This window comes from Oncorhynchus mykiss, chromosome 5 (genome assembly GCF_013265735.2).
Source record: "Oncorhynchus mykiss isolate Arlee chromosome 5, USDA_OmykA_1.1, whole genome shotgun sequence".
NCBI classification, from domain to species: Eukaryota; Metazoa; Chordata; class Actinopteri; order Salmoniformes; family Salmonidae; genus Oncorhynchus; species Oncorhynchus mykiss.
Window position 1 is genome coordinate 18,816,599 of NC_048569.1, and position 21,144 is coordinate 18,837,742.

A 21,144-nucleotide genomic window follows, 5' to 3' on the forward strand; every position below is an offset into this window, starting at 1 on the left:
GACAACAGCCAACAGCTCCCGGTCCCCCACATCATAGTGTTGCACCGCCGGGCTGATCTTCTTCGGAAAGAAAGCATAGGGGCGGAGCTTTGGTGGCGTGCCCGAGCACTGAGAGAGCACAGCTCCTATTCCAGCCTCGGACGCGTCCACCTCCACTATGAACGTAAAAGAGGGATCCATATGAGCCAGCACAGGAGCCGAGGTAAACAGAGCCTTCAGATGACCAAAAGCCCTGTCCACCTCAGCCAACCACTGCAGTCGCACAGGTCTCCCATTCAGTAGTGAGGTAATGGGAGCTGCTACCTGTCCAAATCCCCGGATAAACTTCCGGTAGTAGTTGGCAAACCCTAGAAGTGGAAATGCGTACCCTAGGAAGGAGACGGACTGTTGGAAGAACAGACATTTCTCAGCCTTGACATACAGGTCATGCTCCAACAGTCGACCAAGCACCCTGCGCACCAGGGACACATGCTCGGCGCGTGTGGCAGAGTATATCAGAATGTTGTCGATATACACCACTATACCCTGCCCGTGCAGGTCCCGGAAAATCTCGTCAACAAAGGCCTGGAAGTCTGATGGAGCATTCATTTACCCGTACGGCATGACTCATAGTGCCCTGAGGTGGTACTAAATGCCGTCTTCCACTCGTCCCCCTCCCGGATATGCAGGTGAAGTGGAGGGCTGAATGTATCCCTGCCCCAAGGATTCAGAGACATATGTTTCCATAGCCTCCGTCTCCTCCTGTGACAGAGGATACACGTGACTTTGGGACGTGCTGCCTCTACCAGGAGATTTATCGCACAATCCCCCTGTCGATGAGGTGGTAATTTAGTCGCCCTCTTCTTACAGAAGGTGAGAGCCAAATCGACATATTCTGAGGGGATGGGCATGGTGGAGACCTGGTCTGGACTTTCCACCGTAGTCGCACCGATGGAAACCCCCACACACCAACCTGAGCACTCTTGTGAACACCCCTTGAGAGCCCTCTGTTACCATGAAATAGTGGGGTCATGACAGGCCAACCAGGGTAGGCCCAGCACCACAGGAAACACAGGAGAATCAATAAGGAAGAGACTGATTCTCTCCTTATGACCCTCCTGCGTAACCATGTCTAGTGGTGCGGTGGCCTCCCTAATCAGCCCTGACCCTAATGGTCGACTTTCTAGGGCGTGCACAGGGAAGGGCATATCCACAGGAACAAGGGGGATCCCTAAACTATGGGCAAATGAACGGTCAATAAAATTCCCAGCTGCACCTGAATCTACGAGCGCCTTATGCTGGGAATGCGGGTAAAACTCAGGAAATGAAATAAACACGTACATGTGAGCAACAGGGGGCTCTGGGTGAGCCTGGTGCCGACCCACCTGGGGTGACACGATAGTGCCCTGCCTGCTGCCTCAACTCCCTGAGGAACCCCCCCAGCACTGACCAGCAGTGTGCCCTCTGCGGCCACAGATGGTGCAGGGAATGGTCCCTACTCCAGTCGCCCTAAGTGCAGCACCTCCCAGCTCCATGGGCATCGGAGCGGAGGTGCTGGGGGATGGAACTGACAGGCCCCGATCCGGACATCCGCGGGCAGTCAGCAGGTAGTCCAGCCGGATGGACATGTCCACCAGCTGGTCCAATGTGAGGGTGGTGTCTCGGCAGGCCAAATCCCGACGGACGTCCTCGCGCAGACTGCACTGGTAGTGATCGATCAGGGCCCTGTCGTTCCATCCCACGCTGACTGCCAGGGTCCGGAAGTTCAATGCAAAATCCTGCACACTCCTCGTCCCCTGCCTTAGGTGGAACAGTCGTTCACCCGCTGCTCGACCCTCAGGCGGGTGGTCGAAAACTGCCTGAATGTGGCGGGTGAACTCTGGTTAATGGTCCAACGCTGCGTCTCCCTCACTCCATACGGCGTTGGCCCACTCCAGGGCTTTGCCTGAGATGCAGGAGACGAGGGCGGACACGCTCTCACGTCCAGAAGGAGCCAGGTGGAAGGTTGCCAGGTAGAGCTCAAACTGGAGTAGGAACCCCTGGCATCCGGCAGCGGGCCCATCATACTCCCTCTGGAGCGCGATCCGAATCCCGCTGGAACGGGTGAAGGAGGGGTGGACAGTGGGACCTGCTGTAGTGGGGCTGGTGGAGGCGCTGGACGACCTCCTCCTCTCTCCCAATGATCCATCTTCCGCAGCATGCGATCGATGGTGGTGCCCAGATTTTGCAATATGGTCGCGTGCTGCTGGACACGCGCCTCTATCTCCACAGGGAGGGCATCTGCTCCTGCTAACTTGGTGAGTGATTCTGTAATGTAGTCTGTGTGTAGCTGGTGTAGAGGAGTCAGGCGCAGGACAGCAGATATGAGTAAATAAACGTATTTTACTCAAAATAGACAAATACAATACAAAATAAGCGAGTCCACATAAACGGACCCTATTACATAAAAACAATCACTCACAAACAACCTTGGGGGAACAGAGGGTTAAACAATGAACAAGTAATTGGGAATTGAAACCAGGTGTGTAAGACAAAGACAAAACAAATGGAAAATGAAAAGTGGATCGGCGATGGCTAGAAGGCCGGTGATGTCGACCGCTGAACACCGCCCGAACAAAGAGAGGGACCGACCTCGGAAGTTGTGACAATTCCTACCTTTGGTCGCCTTTCCTTCCAGTTCCAATGACTGGATCGAACTGCAAAAATCTCTGAAGCTGGAGACTCATGTCTCCCTCACTAGCTTTAAGCACCAGCTGTCAGAGCAGCTCACAGATCACTGCACCTGTACATAGCCCATCTGTAATATAGCCCATCCAACTACCTCATTCCTATACTGTATGCATTTATTTATCTTGCTTCTTTGCACCCCAGTATCTCTACTTGCACATTCATCTTCTGCACATCAATCACTACAGTGTATAATTGGTATATTGTAATTACTTCGCCACCATGGCCTATTTATTGCCTTAGCTCATTTGCACACACTGTATATACATTATTTCTACTGTATTACTGACTGTATGTTTGTTTATTCCACGTGTAACTGTGTTGTTGTATGTGTCGAACTGCTTTGCTTTATTCTTGGCCAGGTCTCAGTTGTAAACGAGAACTTGTTCTCAACTAGCCTATCTGGTTAAATAAGGGTGAAATAAATAAAAACAAAACACAATATCTTATCACAGCACTGGCAAACCATGGTTGACCAACTCCCTGACCAAAATGGCTGAGCATTATCCCATCATAAGAAGGTTCATGTAAGGCAAATACTACATTGAATATATTACCTGAAAGAGGTAGGTTAGGACATCTACAGTTGAAGTCGGAAGATTACATACACCTTAGCCAAATATATTTAAGCTCAGTTTTTCACAATTCCCGACATGTCATCCTAGTAAAAATTCCCTGTTTTAGGTCAGTTAGGATCACCACTTTATTTTAAGAATGTGAAATGTCAGAATAATAGTAAAGAGAATGATTTATTTCAGCTTGTATTTCTTTCATCACATTCCCAGTGGGTCAGAAGTTTACACACACTCAATTAGTATTTGGTAGCATTGCCTTTAAATTGTTTAAAACCTGTCTAGGACAGGCGTTCCGTATCGCTGATTCATTATGCAAACTAGGGTTTGTGCAGATATCCAAGGGTTTGTGACGTTCAGCAATGAGAACTGATGAGGTAATAATACAATTAATAACATTAATAAAAGACTGTACTCAATAAGATATGAAAATATCGGAAGAGTGGAATCGGGAAATTAACCTTTCTAGGGCGCTAGCGGAACCCCCCGACAACATTCCTCTGAAAAGGCAGTGCGCAAAATTAATTTTTTTTTTTTATAAATATCTAACTTTCACACATTAACAAGTCCAATACAGCAAATGAAAGATAAACGTCTTGTTAATCTACCCATGGTGTCCGATTAAAAAAATTATTTACAGCGAAAACACCACATATGATTATGTTAGGTCATAGTCAAGGGTTTTAGGTCAAGTTAGGTCATAGTCAAAACAAACACAGCCATTTTCCAGCGAAAGAGAGGTGTCACAAAAAGCAGAAATATAGATAAAATTAATCACTAACCTTTGATGATCTTCATCAGATGACACTCATATGACATCATGTTACAAATACATGTATGTTTTGTTCGATAATGTGCATATTTATATCCAACAATTCCAGTTTACATTGGCACGTTACGTGTAGTAATATTTTGATTCCAAAACATCCGGTGATTTTCCCAGAAATACTCATAATAAACATTGATAAAAGATGCAAGTGTTATTCACAAAATTAAAGATAGACTGATCCTCTATGCAACCGCTGTGCCAGATTTCAAACAAACTTTACGGAAAAAGCATAATCTGAGAACGGCGCTCAGTACCTGCTTATAAACAACTAGACAATTCCGCCATCTTGGAGTCAACATTAGTTCGAAAAAACACTATAAATATTCACTTACCTTTGATAATCTTCATCAGAAGGCACTCCCAGGAATCCCAGTTCGACAGTAAATGACTGATTTGTTCCATAAAGTTCCATAAAGCCCATCATTTAACCACCTGTTGTTAGCATGTTCAGTCCAGTAATCCATCTTTATGGAGGCGCGACAATTTCCTCCATGACAAAAACTCAAAAAGTTCTGTTACAGGTTGTAGAAACAAGTCAAAACATGTCTGCAATCAATCTTGAGGATGTTTTTAACAAATATCATCAATAAGGTTCCAACCGGAGAATTTCATTGTCTGAATAAAAGCCCTGGAACGAGAGGACACTCTCTCGGGAGCGTACTTCATGAGACTGATGCGCCCTGACAGACCACTCACTAAAATGGGTCTCATGAGCCCCTCCTTTATAGTATAATCTTAAAACTAGGATGTAAAGACGGTGACATCTAGTGGAAGCCCTGGGAAGTGCAAGCACATCCATATCTATCAGGGATTTAAATTGGCTATGTTTTGAAATTCGACTTCTCACTTCCTGTTTGGATTTCTTCTCAGGATCTTGCTTGCCATATGAGTTCTGTTATACTCACAGACATCATTCAAACAGTTTTAGAAACTTCAGAGTGTTTTCTATCCAATACTAATAATAATATGCATATATTAGCATCTGGGACAGAGTAGGAGGCAGTTCAGTTTGGGCATGCAAATCATCAAAAAAATGACATGCTACCACTTAACCTAACAGGTTTTTAACTTGGGTCAAACGTTTCAGGTAGCCTTCCACAAGCTTTCCACAATAAGTTGGGTGAATTTTGGCCATTTCCTCCTGACAGAGCTGGTGTAACTGAGTCAGGTTTGTAGGCCTCCTTGATCACACATGCTTTTTCAGTTCTGCCCACAATTTTCTATAGGATCCAGGTCAGGGCTTTGTGATGGCCACTCCAATACCTTGACTTTGTTGTTCTTAAGCCATTTTGCCACAACTTTGGAAGTATGATTGGGGTCATTGTCCATTTGGAAGACCATTTGCGACCAAGCTTTAACTTCCTGGCTGATGTCTTGAGATGTTGCTTCAATAAAGCCACATAATTTCTCCTCCTCATGCTGCCATCTATTTTGTGAAGTGCACCAGTCCCTCCTGCAGAAAGCAGGAGAGCATCCCCACAACATGATGCTGCCACCCCCGTGCTTCATGGTTGGGATGGTATTCTTTGGCTTGCAAGCATCCCCCTTTTTCCTCCAAACATAACAATGGTCATTATGGCCAAGCAGTTCTATTTTTGTTTCATCAGACCAGAGGACATTTCTCCAAAAAGTACGATCTTTGTCCCCATGTGCAGTTGCAAACTGTGGTCTGGCTTTTTTATGGAGGTTTTGGAGCAGTGGCTTCTTTCTTGCTGAGCGGCCTTTCAGGTTATGTCGATATAGGACTAATTTAAATGTGGATATAGCTACTTTTGTACCTGTTTTCCTCCAGCATCTTCACAAGGTCTCTAGGAGACAGAATGTGTCTGGTATGATGGCTGCTTGGTTCCATGGTGTTTATACTTGCGTACTATTATTTGTACAGATGAATGTTGTATCTTCAGGCGTTTGGAAATTGCTCCTAAGGATGAACCAGACTTGTGGAGGTCTAAAAATTTTTTTCTGAGGTCTTGGCTGATTTCTTTTGATTTTCCCATGCTGTCAAGCAAGAGACACTAAGTTTGAAGCTAGGCCTTGAGATACATCTACAGGTACACCTCCAGTTGACTCAAAGGATGTAAATTAGCCTATCAGAAGCTTCTAATGTCATGACATCATTTTCTGGAATTTTCCAAGCGGTTTAAAGGTACAGTTGTTGGAAAAACTACTTGTGTCATGCAGAAAATAGATGTCCTAACCGACAAAACCATAGTTTGTTCACAAGAAATTTGTGGAGTGGTTGAAAACGAGTTTGAATGACAACGTAAGTGTATGTAAACTTCTGACTTCAACTGTATACAGTTAATTCGGAAAGTATGCAGACCCATTGACTTTTTTCACATTTTGTGAGATTACAATCTTATTCTAAAATGTATTAAATACATGTTTTTCCTCATCAATCCACACACAATACCCCATAATTACAAAGTAAAAACTGTTTTTTTATTGTCTGCAAAGGTGTTACAAATAGAAACAGAAATACCTTATTTACATAAGTATTCAGCCCCTTTGCTATGAGACTCAACATTTAGCTCAAGTGCATCCTGTTGCCATAGATCATCCTTGAGATGTTTGTACAACTTGATCGGAGTCCACTTGTGGTAAATTCAATTGATTGGACATTTGGAAAGGCAGACACCTGTCTATATAAGGTCCCGTAGTTGACAGTGCATGTCAGAGCAAAAACCAAGCCATGAGGCTGAAGGAATTGTCCGTTGAGCTCCGAGACAGGATTGTTACGAGGCACAGATCTGGGGAAGGGTACCAAAGCATTTCTGCAGCATTGAAGGTCTACAACAAGACAGTAGCCTCCATCATTCTTAAATGGAAGACTCTTCATGGAGCTGGCCACCAGGCCAAACTGAGCAATCGGGAGAGAAGGGCCTTGGTCAGGGAGGTGACCAAGAACCCTATGGTCATTCTGACAGAGCTCCAGAGTTCCTCTGTGGAGATGGGAAAACCTTCCAGAAGGATAGCCATCTCTGCAGCACTCCACCAATCAGGCCTTTATAGTAGAGTGGCCAGACGGAAGCCACTTCTCAGTAAAAGGCACATGACAGCCCGCTTGGAGCTTGCGAAAAGGCACCTAAAGGACTCTCAGACCATGAGAAACAAGATTATCTGGTCTGATGAAACCAAGATTGAAATATTTAGCCTGAATGCCAAGCGTCACGTCTGGAGGAAACCTGGCACCATCCCTACGGTAAAGCATGGTGGTGGTAGCATCATGCTGTGGGGATGTTTTTCTTTTCAGTGGCAGTGATTGGGGGTCTAGTCAGGATTGAGGGAAAGATGAACAGAGCAAAGCACAGAGCGATCCTTGATGAAAACCTGCTCCAGAGAACTCAGGACCTCAGACTGGGATGAAGGTTCACCTTCCAACTGGAGAATTAATCTAAGCACACAGCCAAGACAACACAGGAGTGGCTTCGGGACAAGTCTCTGAATGTCCTTGAGTGGCCCAGCCAGAGCCTGGACTTGAACCCAATTGAACATCTCTGGAGAGACCTGGAAATTGTTGTGCAGCGACACTCCCCATCCAACCTGACAGAGCTAAACTCCACAAATACAGGTGAGCCAAGCTTGTAGCGTCATCCCCAAGAAGACATGAGACTGTAATCTCTAGCTCTTAAATATAATGGCAAAATGTAGATTTCCGCTTAAATAGACATCCCCAAAAATAACTGCTATTCATGTGTAATTACATGATTCTGACATGCAAACACTTATATTTGGGAAGAGGACATCTGGGAGATTATGAGGAAATTATCAGAAGATAGATAGGAGTTACATAGTTCAGAATACACAAGATCAAGCACACACAAAATAACAATTACAATTTTTTTTTATTGTTTTTTATTTATTTTTCTTTCATTAACAAATTATACATGAATTAGTGATGACTAGAGCTGGAAACACATCAGATGGCTTCCACAACAAGTGAACAATATCATAAAAAGTTTGGGATTGATAGACCTAACAACTAGAAAAGGGCAGATGTTTTAGTAAGTGGTGTCAGGTGTGATCACTGAACGTTTCCAAGTCTCTGAGCCAGGTAGCAATAGTTTGCATTACACATAAAAGGTTCTAGGCCCAGGTCAACTCCATATCCCTTATCTTATTAGCTACAAGACTGTCAAGGTGCCATAGTAGCCAATCCCCTTTGTAATGGATGCCTACAGCGTATAAGCAGGCAACATCACATTTTTGATGTGCAAAGATATAGTCACTCAGTGGACATTCGATGTTGCCATTAAGTCATGCATCATCAGATAACATTGGCAATAGGCTAGATTTGTTACCAACCTAATTATTAATTTCCTGTTTGGTGAAAACGTGTAAAATAAACATTTTGACTCTCGGGGCTGGTGATCAATAACGGTAGGTCACAGGCAGACAAATAAGATATCATATCCTCATGATCTGTGGAGTCCCGGCTTTCGGTGTGTATCAATGTATTTCGTGTTTATTTTTTTAAGGCTTCACAGCACTAACCGAAATGTAGGTAGCAGCCATCTTGAAATGAGGTCATCGGCTGGCCTGCCCTTATAAATCCTTATGCCCATATATGGTAGTAAGTCACACCACAGATTTGAAGGCACCGATCAATAGCCAAGATACTCCGCTTTCCTTAGACACCCTGCTTTTGCAGATAGAGGCTACTGTTCTCATACCAGACTGCATTGAATAACAAAAATCAAATAGGGTCCCCAAATATGGGGACTTAACATTTAAGAGGTTTTAAGAAAGTACTGAGTAAATGGTCTGAATACTTATTTAAATGTGATATTTCAGTTTTTTTGTTTTAATACATTTGAAAATGTTTCTAAAAACCTGTTTTGGCTTTGTCGTTATGGGGTATTGTGTGTAGATTGATAAGGGGAAAAAACAATTTAATAAATTTCAGAATGAAGCCTAACAATATTCGATTGATAGGCTGTTTTCATCTTTACAATAAAAAAAATAAGGTGACCCCGGAAAGGAAAGCCAGATGGAGAATTCTGTAAATTAGAAGCACCTTCAGTCCTTATATAACTGTAACATAGGCTCTGCTGCAGAAAATGTAAGCCTACCTGTCACAAGTAAAAAAATATGCGCTGTCTGTTCCTACCCTGAGCATTGATGATTGGTCATGCAGATCTCAGAGAGAAGGCCGTAGAGAAGCTAGATTTAAACATTGCATATAATTTAACAGTTCAAGTTCACGTCATGCTGTTCATACAAATAATTTATTATAATTTACCTGTTTCTCCCAGTTAGTTAATTCAAAAATGGAGTGGTTTTGGGCGGTAAATGTCAGTAATTCTTGGTAACCGCTATTCAACCCTAGCGTAACTCATAATAACCAACATGGTGATGTGTCATAACTCATTCATAGCTCATGTGTCCATAACTTCATGAAAGACCAAATGTTCAGTTCAGAGTGTTAAATAATCTTCATCGTTGATCCTGTACCATTAAATGACTTGCTTTTATTTCTTAAAGTTAGCAGCACCTGAGATACTAAAAAGAGGGTCAATGGAGCTAACCTGATCTAAAGGGTCAATGGAGCTAACCTGATCTAAAGGGTCAATGCAGCTAACCTTGTCTAAAGGGTCAATGGAGCTCACCTTGTCTAAAGCCTCAATGGCGCTAACATTGTCTAAAGGGTCAATGGAGCTAACCTTGTCTAAAGGGTTAATGGTGCTAACCTTGTCTAAAGGGTCAATGGTACTAACCTTGTCTAAAGGTTCAATGGTACTAACCTTGTCTAAAGGGTTAATGGAGTTAACCTTGTCTAAAGCCTCAATGGTACTAACCTTGTCTAAAGGGTCAATGGAGCTAACCTTGTCTAAAGGGTCAATGGAGCTAACCTTGTCTAAAGGGTCAATGGAGCTCACCTTGTCTAAAGGGTTAATGGTGCTAACCTTGTCTAAAGGGTCAATGGAGCTAACCTTGTCTAAAGGGTCAATGGTGCTAACCTTGTCTAAAGGGTCAATGGAGCTCACCTGATCTAAAGGGTTAATGGTGCTAACCTTGTCTAAAGGGTCAATGGAGCTCACCTTGTCTAAAGGGTTAATGGTGCTAACCTTGTCTAAAGGGTCAATGGAGCTCACCTGATCTAAAGGGTTAATGGTGCTAACCTTGTCTAAAGGGTCAATGGAGCTCACCTTGTCTAAAGGGTTAATGGTGCTAACCTTGTCTAAAGGGTCAATGAAGCTCACCTGATCTAAAGGGTTAATGGTGCTAACCTTGTCTAAAGGGTCAATGGAGCTAACCTGATCTAAAGGGTTAATGGTGCTAACCTTGTCTAAAGGGTCAATGGAGCTCACCTTGTCTAAAGCCTCAATGGCGCTAACCTTGTCTAAAGGGTCAATGGTACTAACCTTGTCTAAAGGGTCAATGGAGCTAACCTTGTCTAAAGGGTCAATGGCGCTAACCTTGTCTAAAGGGTTAACGGTGTTAACCTTGTCTAAACGGTCAATGGAGCTAACCTGACCTGAAGGGTCAATGGTACTAACCTTGTCTAAAGGGTCAATGGAGCTAACCTTGTCTAAAGCGTCAATGGAGCTCACCTGATCTAAAGGGTTAATGGTGCTAACCTTGTCTAAAGGGTCAATGGAGCTCACCTTGTCTAAAGGGTTAATGGTGCTAACCTTGTCTAAAGGGTCAATGGAGCTCACCTGATCTAAAGGGTTAATGGTGCTAACCTTGTCTAAAGGGTCAATGGAGCTCACCTTGTCTAAAGGGTTAATGGTGCTAACCTTGTCTAAAGGGTCAATGGAGCTCACCTGATCTAAAGGGTTAATGGTGCTAACCTTGTCTAAAGGGTCAATGGAGCTCACCTTGTCTAAAGGGTTAATGGTGCTAACCTTGTCTAAAGGGTCAATGAAGCTCACCTGATCTAAAGGGTTAATGGTGCTAACCTTGTCTAAAGGGTCAATGGAGCTAACCTGATCTAAAGGGTTAATGGTGCTAACCTTGTCTAAAGGGTCAATGGAGCTCACCTTGTCTAAAGCCTCAATGGCGCTAACCTTGTCTAAAGGGTCAATGGAGCTAACCTTGTCTAAAGGGTCAATGGTGCTAACCTTGTCTAAAGGGTTAACGGTGCTAACCTTGTCTAAACGGTCAATGGAGCTAACCTGACCTGAAGGGTCAATGATACTAACCTTGTCTAAAGGGTCAATGGAGCTAACCTTGTCTAAAGGGTCAATGGAGCTAACCTGATCTAAAGGGTTAATGGTGCTAACCTTGTCTAAAGGGTCAATGGCACTAACCTTGTCTAAACGGTCAATGGAGCTAACCTGATCTAAAGGGTCAATGGCGCTAACCTTGTCTAAAGGGTTAATGGTAATAACCTGATCTAAAGGGTCAATGGCGCTAACCTTGTCTAAAGGGTTAATGGTAATAACCTGATCTAAAGGGTCAATGGCGCTAACCTTGTCTAAAGGGTTAATGGTGCTAACCTTGACTAAAGGGTTAATGGTGCTAACCTGATCTAAAGGGTCAATGGAGCTAACCTTGTCTAAAGGGCCAATGGCGCTAACCTTGTCTAAAGGGTCAATGGAGCTAACCTGATCTAAAGGGTTAATGGTGCTAACCTTGTCTAAAGGGTTAATGGTGCTAACCTGATCTAAAGGGTCAATGGAGCTAACATTGTCTAAAGGGTCAATGGAGCTAACCTTGTCTAAAGGGTCAATGGAGCTAACCTGATCTAAAGGGTCAATGGAGCTAACCTTGTCTAAAGGGTTAATGGTGCTAACCTTGTCTAAAGGGTCAATGCAGCTAACCTGATCTAAAGGGTCAGTAGTGCTAACCTTTTCTAAAGGGTCAATGCAGCTAACCTTGTCTAAAGCCTCAATGGCGCTAACCTTGTCTAAAGGGTCAATGGCACTAACCTTGTCTAAAGTCTCAATGGAGCTAACCTTGTCTAAAGTCTCAATGGAGCTAACCTTGTCTACAGGTTAAATGGAGCTAACCTTGTCTAAAGGGTTAATGGAGCTAACCTTGTCTAAAGGGTTAATGGTAATAACCTGATCTAAAGGGTCAATGGCGCTAACCTTGTCTAAAGGGTTAATGGTAATAACCTGATCTAAAGGGCCAATGGCGCTAACCTGATCTAAAGGGTCAGTGGAGCTAACCTTGTCTAAAGGGTTAATGGTGCTAACCTTGTCTAAAGGGTCAATGGAGCTAACCTTGTCTAAAGGGTTAATGGAGCTAACCTGATCTAAAGGGTCAATGGAGCTAACCTTGTCTAAAGGGTTAATGGAGCTAACCTTGTCTAAAGGGTCAATGGAGCTTACCTGATCTAAAGGGTCAATGGAGCTAACCTTGTCTAAAGGGTCAATGGAGCTCACCTGATCTAAAGGGTCAGTGGTGCTAACCTTGTCTAAAGCCTCAATGGTGCTAACCTTGTCTTAAGTCTCTATGGAGCTAACCTTGTCTAAAGTCTCAATGGAGCTAACCTTGTCTAAAGGGTCAATGGAGCTCACCTGATCTAAAGGGTCAGTGGTGCTAACCTTGTCTTAAGTATCAATGGTGCTAACCTTGTCTAAAGTCTCAATGGTGCTAACCTTGTCTAAAGGGTCAATGCAGCTAACCTTGTCTAAAGGGTCAATGCAGCTAACCTTGTCTAAAGTCTCAATGGAGCTAACCTTGTCTAAAGTCTCAATGGTGCTAACCTTGTCTAAAGTCTCAATGGTGCTAACCTTGTCTAAAGGTTCAATGGTGCTAACCTTGTCTAAATGTTCAGTGGTACTAACCTTGTCTAAAGGTTCAATGGTGCTAACCTTGTCTAAAGTTTCAATGGCGCTAACCTTGTCTAAAGTCTCAATGCAGCTAACCTTGTCTAAAGTCTCAATGGAGCTCACCTTGTCTAAAGTCTCAATGGTGCTAACCTTGTCTAAAGTCTCAATGGTGCTAACCTTGTCTAAATGTTCAATGGTGCTAACCTTGTCTAAATGTTCAATGGTACTAACCTTGTCTAAAGTCTCAATGGAGCTAACCTTGTCAAAAGTCTCAATGGAGCTAACCTTGTCTAAAGTCTCAATGGCGCTAACCTTGTCTTAAGTCTCAATGGAGCTAACCTTGTCTAAAGTCTCAATGGAGCTAACCTTGTCTAAAGGGTCAATGGAGCTCACCTGATCTAAAGGGTCAGTGGTGCTAACCTTGTCTTAAGTATCAATGGTGCTAACCTTGTCTAAAGTCTCAATGGTGCTAACCTTGTCTAAAGGGTCAATGCAGCTAACCTTGTCTAAAGGGTCAATGCAGCTAACCTTGTCTAAAATCTCAATTGAGCTAACCTTGTCTAAAGTCTCAATGGTGCTAACCTTGTCTAAAGTCTCAATGGTGCTAACCTTGTCTAAAGGTTCAATGGTGCTAACCTTGTCTAAATGTTCAGGGGTACTAACCTTGTCTAAAGGTTCAATGGTGCTAACCTTGTCTAAAGGTTCAATGGCGCTAACCTTGTCTAAAGTCTCAATGCAGCTAACCTTGTCTAAAGTCTCAATGGAGCTCACCTTGTCTAAAGTCTCAATGGTGCTAACCTTGTCTAAAGTCTCAATGGTGCTAACCTTGTCTAAATGTTCAATGGTGCTAACCTTGTCTAAATGTTCAATGGTACTAAGCTTGTCTAAAGTATCAATGGAGCTAACCTTGTCAAAAGTCTCAATGGAGCTAACCTTGTCTAAAGTCTCAATGGCGCTAACCTTGTCAAAAGTCTCAATGGAGCTAACCTTGTCTAAAGTCTCAATGGAGCTAACCTTGTCAAAAGTCTCAATGGTGCTAACCTTGTCTAAAGTCTCAATGGAGCTAACCTTGTCTAAAGTCTCAATGGTGCTAACCTTGTCTAAAGTCTCAATGGAGCTAACCTTGTCAAAAGTGTCAATGGAGCTAACCTTGTCAAAAGTCTCAATGGTGCTAACCTTGTCTAAAGCCTCAATGGTACTAACCTTGTCTATAGCCTCAATGGTGCTAACCTTGTCTAAAGTCTCAATGGTACTAGCCTTGTCTAAATCCTCAATGGAGCTAACCTTGTCAAAAGTCTCAATGGTGCTAACCTTTTCTAAAGCCTCAATGGAGCTAACCTTGTCTAAAGTCTCAATGGTGCTAACCTTGTCTAAAGTCTCAATGGTACGAACCTTGTCTAAAGCCTCAATGGTACTAACCTTGTCTAAAGCCTCAATGGTACTAACCTTGTCTAAAGTCTCAATGGTACTAACCTTGTCTAAAGCCTCAATGGTACTAACCTTGTCTAAAGCCTCAATTGTACTAACCTTGTCTAAAGTCTCAATGGTACTAACCTTGTCTAAAGCCTCAATGGAGCTAACCTTGTCTAAAACCTCAATGGCGCTAACCTTGTCTAAAGTCTCCATGGTACTAACCTTGTCTAATGGGTCAATGCCAAATGTCCTTGCATTTAGCTGGAATTGCCAGCATAAGCTGTAAACTTTATGTAACTCAAACACAAAACATTACTGCTTCCACCAATCTGTTCACTGCAGGTTTCATCATGGTGTGTCATCCACAACAGGCTTTACTGGTTCCTCTGTGGCACTATGTGTTAATTGGTCAAAGTCCACTGGGAATACTGGCACAGTTTAGACGTGGGCAAGAGTGTGAAATCTCCTGTGTGCACAGATGGCATGCATTTTGTCACCACAGCTTGTGTTGTGAGCATGGACGTGTGTACACGCATGCTCACACACACATACACACACACACACACAACTTGACCCTTGGTAGAGTGCCACGGAAATTGTCACAGCGGACCGTTGGTTTAGTACAAGCCTGTCTTCTCCACATGTGAGTATTTGAGTGTGAAAGTATGTGTACTGTATGCATGATAAAACACAGTCATGGCCAATCATATGTATACAACACACACAAGCACCCACGCAGGGACACACACACACACACACATGCACACACACACCAAACACACACAATAAAGTAGACACACATACAAATTGTCTGCAGGCACACACAATCTATGATGCAAAATAGAATATGCAAGAATGGGTAAGACACAAATGCACACACACTCCCATGGCCACGGAAGTAGGGATGGTGTGGGTGCTGCAGCAAATTAGGCTATAAAAATATTTTCCCCAAACTTATATTACTCCTGTCTGAACAGACATAAATAAAATAATTCAAAATACTACACCAGAGAGCATAATTTAGCCACCGAGGATCAATGGCTAAAAAAAATGGCTGTGGATTAAGTTTAATCAGAAGCATTTACAGTTGGAAAGTCAACAATGTGGGCAGTATGTGCGCCAAAAATAGAACAGCTTGTTGCGTTGTGGCCATAGATGTAAACCATAGGAGGACTTTGGAACCTCTAACCCTGGCACTTTGACTGTTAAACTCATGGGTACATTAGTAATGGCTGCCAGACCTGACTTGAATGGGAACTACCGTCTATGGAATATATTTCTATGGTTGATTGCGGCTGTCAGTTTGCCTTTGACAAATTTCCCAATTTCCCTACCGTTTGGAAAGCAAATGCCTACTGCCCAAAAGAGAAGACTAATCTGTCTGTAGAAGAAAAAATAACACAACTTTTGTTAGATTCTGAGCGAACAGCACTGATTTTCAAAGTTTATATATTGGCACAAGCACATCAGCCTTCATCAGTGATTAGCCTATTCTGCATCTTCATCATTGGGTGAGTCAGTGTCACTGGAAAGTTTATTTTGTAGCCTACAATAGCCTATACTATATATATAGGCCTACTATATACCAGGGTTTCCGTTAGGAAAATTAGGAGCCGGACAAGTGACTGAGAAGATTTTAATTTATTGGACATTTGATAAATGTAATGGTCAAATATACATTGGGTGCATAAGCCAGTAGGGTGTTCACCCACGCAGCCAGCACCATCAATAAACAAGGGATAATCCTTGTGTTTTGATGTGTAGCATAAGCAATATAAGGCATAAGCTTTATATTCTATTGTTCTATTGGTTTTTACTTTCCTAAAATAATAATTGTTCACTTCACTGTTCAGTTGATTTGAGCAGAGGTGGGACCAAGTCACTATTATTCGAGTCACAAGCAAGTCTCAAGTCACAAGGTCCAAGTCTCCAGTCGAGTCTCAAAAAAATCTATACAGGCAATGAGTTGTTCAATTACAGATCTTTGTCTATGTATTGAGGCTACCAGACAGCCCTTTTCATTATTTTATCTACAACACATTTTTCATTATGTAATCATTTATTTTTACAGAAAGTTCCAAATGCCAACTAAACCAAAAGAACAGTAGGCATATGCTAGTAATTGTTGCTTTATGCCCTGTTGCTGGTGAGCTCGCATTTGACGTTTGTGCTGCACCCGATACTATATCTGTACAGCAAATCAGCAATCTATCCGCTAGCTCAGTGGTTTTCAAACTTTTTGACCTGCGACCTGAGCATGCACATGCACGGGTGCACAGGTGCGCACAATCGTTTCGCAAACGTAGCCTGTCATTACAGCCATAAACGGTGATGCATTTTCCAAACACAAGATACAGAAATAAACTGTTTACACCTGCATTTTGAGCTGAAAGTCATTCATCTTGGCAGTAAATATCAATTAGGGTTCACAGGAGGCTGCTGAGGGCAGAACAGCTCATAATAATGGCCGGAAAAGGGCAAATGGAATGGCATTAAAACACATGGAAACCATATGTTTGATGTGTTTGATAACATTCCACCTATTCCGCTCCAGCCTTTACCACGAGCAGGTCATCCCCCTACCAGCTCTCACAGTCTCACATCAGAAATAGACGTTCGTCCATGTTTCTCAAACATCAAATTTCAAAGTTGTTCCAAACGTCAAATTTCAAGTGTTTAAGGTTAAATTAGGCATTAATTCCAAAATGTTAAAGTTAGGGAAAGTTCAGGCATTAAATCCAAATTCTTGAGGTAAAGCAATAACTCCGAATGGTTAAGGTTTGGAATAGGCTTAAAACAAAAATACAAAAAAACAACTTTCAATCACTGGATTCGAATGTACAACCTTTAGACTCAGAGGCAGATGCTCACTGTTGCCCCTAGTGGCTAGTTTCCACGTAATCTCCTGACGTCCTCAGAAGTCCATGGATGTCAAATACTGACTTGTATCATAGGTGACCTGACTGCCTTCCCAATTAAGGTGCAGCTTACCTCCTGTGCTAGGGATATCATGTCATATCATCACTTCTCTGGTGTCCAAAGCCAGCAGGATCATATGGACCACCTGTAGGCAGCGGAGGTTTCAGGATCGGCTGGAAAGTATGATCTGTCGGTAGCCTTTTTCTTCCTCACAAATATATTCATCCCATTAGTATTGAAGGTAGTGCATTGAAGGTAGTGCAATGTAACAGTTATCTTTAGACATATAGCCAATACCACCACTGAGGTATGTAATTATAAACCACCCAAACTAGGCCTATCTGAAAATGATCAATGAAATCACCAGGTTGCCTATTGTTGTGGCAAAGGTGTGTCTGTAGTAGATTGCTAAATTGTTCTGTATATGGACAACATTAACTTTGGTAAAACTACTCTGTTTTGCCAGGCAAAACTGGAGAAAATTAAACAAGAGGTTTCTGGTCGCTAATCTGGATATGTGCTGATGACTGGTCATTGGCCAACAGTTAAGACATTCAACTTTTTGGTTATGAAGCACAGATTAGATGTTTTTTAAACAAGAATTTAATGCAATGCGGTAGGCCTATGTTAGTGATCAGATCGAATAAGCAAAGGTATACATATAAAATACAAATGGTAGGCTATATTTAGCCTATTCAAATATATACAGTATGAAAATATTTTTCCCAGTCAGTTTCACAGACGCAACCCCTCAAAACCTTTTCACAGCACTAGGTCACACGACCTGTGTTGATTGACAGTTTGCTGGTCCAATCCGAGGACCTAGTGTGCGTTTCACGAACAGATCTTTTTTTTTAACTCTCTGCCACAAAAGGAGTGACAAAATGTTACAAATCCTGGCCAGATCATTTAAAGTCTCAAAACAAATTTGAGTCCCGAGTCTTGAGGTTCCAGGTCAAAATCAAGTCTCAAGTTATTATATTTTATTTCAATTTGAGTCTCAAGTCATCAATATTGTGACTGGAGTCAGACTCGAGTCCAAGTCATGTGACTTGAGTGCATAGGCTTATAGGCTTAGTCATCCAATGTACAATATTAAGATTTAAAATATAGATATAAAGGAAGATAAGCTTAGGCCTAGACCCAGAGAGAGAGAGAGATATGCCAGCAGCATGCTACGACACCAACATACACTTCTTTATCCTTGTCAGATTGGCTACTGCTTCTGTAAAAGTGCATTTGGAAAGTTTTCAGACCCCTTCCCTTTTTCCACATTTAGTTACGTTACACTCTCATTCTAAAATTGATTAAATAAATGTTTTTCCCAATAATGACAAAGCAAAAACATGTTTTATATATATCAAGCTATGTCTGGTTGGATGGGGACCGTCCCTGCACAGCTATTTTCAGGTCTCTCCAGAGATGTTCGATTGGGTTGAAGTCCAGGCTCTGGACTTCAACCCAAATATATATATATATATATATATTTAAATTGATAATCGGGGCCCTTTGCTATTAGACTCAAAATTGCATCCTGTTTCCATTGATCATCTTGAGATGTTTCTGGAACTTGATTGGAGTCTACCTGTGGTAAATTCAATTGATTGGACATGATTTGGAAAGGCACACACCTGTCTATATAAGGTCCCACAGTTGATAGTGCATGTCAGAGCAAAAACCAAGCCATGAGGTCAAAGGAATTGTCCGTAGAGCTCTGAAACAGGATTGTGTTGAAACACAGATAAGGGGAAGGGTACCAAAATATTTCTGCAGAATTTAAGGTCCCCAAGAACATAGTGGCCTCCATCATTCTTAAATGGAAGAAGTTTGGAACCACAAAGACTCTTCATAGAGCTGGACGCCAAACTGACCAATCAGAGGAGAAGGACCTTGGTCCCGGAGGTGACCAAGAACCTGAGGGTAATTCTGACAGAGCTAGAGTTCCTCTGTGGAGATGGGAGAACCTTCCAGAAGGACAACCATCTTTACAGCACTCCACCAATCAGGCCTTTATGGTAGAAGACATATGACAGCCCTCTTGGAGTTTGCAAAAAGGCATCTAAAGGACTCTCAGACCATGAGAAACAAGATTCTCTGGTCTGAAGAAACCAAGATGGTTCTCTGTAGCCTGAATGCCAAGCGTCACGTCTGGGGGACACCTGGCACCATCCCTACGGTGAAGCATGGTGGTGGCAGTATCATGCAGTGGGGATGTTCCTGACTAATCTCCCAGCAGGGACTGGGAGACTAGTCAGGATCGAGGGAAAGATGAACAGAGCAAAGTACAGAGAGATCCTTGATGAAATCCTGCTCCAGAGCGCACAGGACCTCAAACTGGGCGAAAGTTCACCTTCCAACAGGACAACAACCCTAAGCACACAACCAAGACAACACAGGAGTGGTTACAGGACAAGTCTCTGAATGTCCTTGAGTGGCCCAGCCAGAGCCTGGACTTCAACCCAATCGAACATCTCTGGAGAGACCTGAAAATAGCTGTGCAGGGACGCTCCCCATCCAACCTGACATAGCTTGAGAAGATCTGAAGAGAGTAATGGGAGAAACTCCCCAAATACAGGTGTGCCAAGCTTTTAGTGTCATACCCAAGAAGACTTGAGGCTGTAATCGCCGCCAAAGATGCTTCAACAAAGTACTGAGTAAAGGGTATGAATACTTATGTAAATGTGATATTACATTTTTTTTATGCTGAATAAGTTTGAAAACATTTCTAAAAATCTGTTTTTGCTTAGTCATTATGGGGTATTTTGTGTAGATGCATGTGAAATGTGAAAAATGTCAAAGGGTCTGAATATTTTCTGAAGGCATTGTATACAGTCATTGGGTTTAAACTATACTTATTTATATAAGTAACAGGAAATGGAAAAATGTGTGTGTGTCCTATTCGGGACAGTCAAGCTGTTATTGTCACGCCCTGACCTTAGAGAGCCTTTTTATTTCTCTTTTTGGTTAGGTCAGGGTGTGATTTGGGGTGGGCATTCTATGTTGTCTATTTCTTTGTTTTTGGCCGAGTATCAGAGGCAGCTGTCTATCATTGTCTCTGATTGGGAATCATAATTAGGCAGCTCTTTTTCCCACTTTCTGTTGTGGGATCTTGTTTTTGTTAGTTGCTGGTTTAGCACTACTATACTTTATGTGTCGTTTATCTTTCTTGTTTTTTTGGTGTTCATTTACTAAATAAAAAATGTAGGCCTACCACGCTGCACCTTGGTCTCATTCCGACGACAGCCGTAACAGAAAATCCCACCACCAACGGACCAAGCAGCGTGGTCGGGGGGCCTGGACCTGGGAGGAAATCCTGGAGGGAGCAGGACCCTGGACAAGGGCCAGGGAGTATCGTCGTCCGAAGGAGGAGATGGAGGCAGCGAAAACGGAACGGCAACGTTACGAGGAGTTATACAAACAAAGCAAGCATGAGAGGCAGCCCCCCAAAACAATTTTTTGGGGGACACACGGGGAGATTGGCAGAGTCAGGGTTCAGACCTGAGCCAACTCCCCATGCTTACCGTGGGGAGCGAGTGACCGGTCAAGCACCGTGTTATCCGGTTCTGCGCACCATGCCTTCAGTGCGCATCCACAGCCCGGTGAGCTCTGTGCAAGCTCCCCGCAGTTGCCGTGCTAGAGTGGGCATTCAGCCAGGACGGATTTTACCGGCTCAGCATCCTGGCCTCCGGTGCATCTCTTCGGTCCAGGATATCCTGCTCCAGATCTATGCATGGTATCCCCAGTTCGCCAGCACAACCCAGTGTGGCCTGTTCCAGCTCCCCTCACTTGCCGTACTACAGGGGGGATTCAGCCAGGACGCTTTGTGCCAGCTCTATGCTCCAGACCTCCAGTGTGCCTCCACGGCCCAGCATATCCTGCGCCGGCTCTACTCACTATGTCTCCAGTGCGCCTTCATAGCCCAGTGCGTCTCGTGCCAGCTCTCCACACTCACCAAGCTAAAGTGGGTATCCAGCCAGGA